General features: G+C 32.6%; 1 non-coding gene across 1 annotated transcript; it reads left to right on the top strand.

Moving 5' to 3' along the window:
• Nucleotides 1–620: 620 nt before the first annotated feature.
• On the top strand, nt 621–692 carry TRNAS-GGA (transfer RNA serine (anticodon GGA)). Its single transcript has one exon. It is a non-coding gene; the product is annotated as a tRNA-Ser (tRNA).
• Nucleotides 693–2,658: the final 1,966 nt, after the last annotated feature.

Here is a 2,658-nt window from a genome sequence, read left to right on the forward strand (position 1 = left end):
TTTTCCGACTCTCGAATGATGTGACCCGAAATGTAAAATAATTTCATGCATTGTTTCACTTACCAAGCATTACTGATATAGGGCTAATGAAAATGTGAACGACGTGATGTAAACATTGCAGATAATGTTGTTACTGTTTTCCCTTTCTCTTTTAGAAAATACCGACAAAAGTAATGAATTATCTTCATGCTGTACTTATTAGGTAATTAATGTGTATTTGTCTGTATTTTAGACCTGTGTATTGTTACGTAATTTTCAGTGAATTAGGTTAGAGAACTTAACAAGGTTAGTATGAGATTAGGTAATGCACCTCAAACTGTAACTAATAATGGCTGCTGCCGAAATAGGCTGAGGTGGTTATCGTGTGAAACAAATTATATCTGGAATATCTAGTTTTATTATATACGGATACGTAAAGATTTTTTCTTTTGTTTTAGCATGTGTTTCTAATTTTGTGAGGTTATGTCTAGCCTAATTTCTTTTTATTCTTGTATCATTACCAATACATTAATTTATTTTATATTCATTTCAGGTGTTACATCTGTGGTGGCAACTCTACTTATGATGAGAGAGAGATGGAACGGAGAAAAATTCTCTCCGGCGCCGGGATTTGAATCCAATCCGGCGTGGCTTAGTGGTTAAAGCATCAGCACGGAGAGCTGAAAACCCGGGTTCAAGTCCCGGCGCCGGAGAGAATTTTTCTCCGTTCCATCTCTCTCTCATCATCTGAGAAAGCAGAATATCTGCATGGAAATATCATATGTACTTCGGTACATCAAAATAAATATAAACTCTACTTATGTTAGGATATGAGGTAACAGTATATATTCAACTTCATCATTTGCTAAAAATTAAAGAAAACTGTATGTGTTCGACTCTTTCCATCGTCATTTCTTCTTATGTATGTGAACCACGTTCGTTCTAAAAGTGCTACAATAAATGAACACTATAGACAACGTGCTGGAACAATTTACAAGTTACTGTTAAAATGCTCAACATTTTCAAGTGGTGCTATACCCATTGTTTCAAAATGTACATACATATTTTTACATTTCTATAAGAGGTGTCATAAATTATTTCAGCATATTTGTAAATTCATCAAAATTAATTCTTCTAATTAATACCATAAAGTAATGAAATAATATAGCCTAGGCCTATATGTGATTTTATACTACCGGTATTGATGTTGATCTTGGTAAATTAATCCAATTTCACAGTGTTGTCTTTTGTATTGTGGTTCATAACAATTATAACAGTATGTACGTGGAAATGTTTTTAAAATAATAAATTCTAGCTCATGATTTAAATGGTCGTTTCAATGGGAGGTTATATTGGAAAGATGATCACAAATGGATAATTTACTGCAAGATACAAGAACTGAATATAAGTGAGTGTTCCGTTGAAAGTGAAAGTGAAAATTTCGTTTTACAGGAGCTAAGTAGGCGTACACGCACTAAAATACTACAGAGTTTACTATTACTATGCTCAATAGATTAATCAGTAGGCCTATAGAAATGTTTTCACCACTGCAAGAAAAAATCGCGTAATAATCATACTTCACAGTTATTGTGACGTCCGTATTTTTTTAAAAAAGAGAGGGAAAAGTTAGGCCTTCTTGCAAATGCGTAATTATGAATTCAAGGAAATTAAAGATAATGCAGTACCTTAATTAGTTGCAATATCTTATTTAATAACAATATTAATAATATTAGGTGAAAAGGGTAGGCTATAGTGCGTATATGTAAGATGTCAAGTTAATATATTTCCGGAAATGTTTGGTGTATGAACTGAAGTACAGAGCAGACAGTCCCTCAGTTTATATGTAATATGTTTTAATATCAAGAATGACAGCCTTTTTATTGTAATATAATTGAGGAGTAGAAGTTTGCAAATTACGTCTATTGTCCATAAAATATTGTACGAAGCATTTAATAAGCAATGATGAGTCCTTTAAATGTCCCAAATGTCAATGTCTTTTAAGTGTTCTGCTATGAATATATAGGGCAGAACAGCGCTCCGAGCGGCGGAATTGGCACAACGAGGGAACCACTTCAGACTCGTTTTTCAAGCTCTATGCGCCAGCTTGTATAATCTCGTAAGCAACGATTAGATCACGATGGCAGTGGTAGGTTCCTTGCTATTTTTCCTGCGTGCTTCTGTGCTGGTTCAGTGTCACCAAAATAGTTGTTCTCCAACTAAATCTTTTTTTTTTTTATGTATTTCTTAGTTTCTAAGGATAGAATAATCAAATATAGAACTTTAGTTGTTTTAAACTTCTTGTTTAATTGCTTTGTTGCAACATTTACTATTGTTAATGTAGAATTTTAGTTGTTTTCCACTTATGGTTAGTTTCTTATTTATTATGAGTGTTATCTAGACTGTTCTGGACCTTGGGAGCGAGAAAACAACAGTGTGGATCAACCTCGGGAAGGTTGCAGACGCTACTATTTTAAAGGGAGAGGATGGTATTTTTGATGAAAAATTACTAAGGTAATATATATATATATATATATATATATATATATATATATATATATATATATATTCTTTAAAATACTCTGTGATATGTGTGCATCGCCATTTTTAAACTTCCTGCATTATGGATTTTTAAATCACTCGCCCACTTTTGTTTATTCGGGAAATTAAATTTTCAAAAAA

Source organism: Periplaneta americana, chromosome 17, assembly GCF_040183065.1.
Source record: "Periplaneta americana isolate PAMFEO1 chromosome 17, P.americana_PAMFEO1_priV1, whole genome shotgun sequence".
In the NCBI taxonomy this organism is placed as follows: domain Eukaryota; kingdom Metazoa; phylum Arthropoda; class Insecta; order Blattodea; family Blattidae; genus Periplaneta; species Periplaneta americana.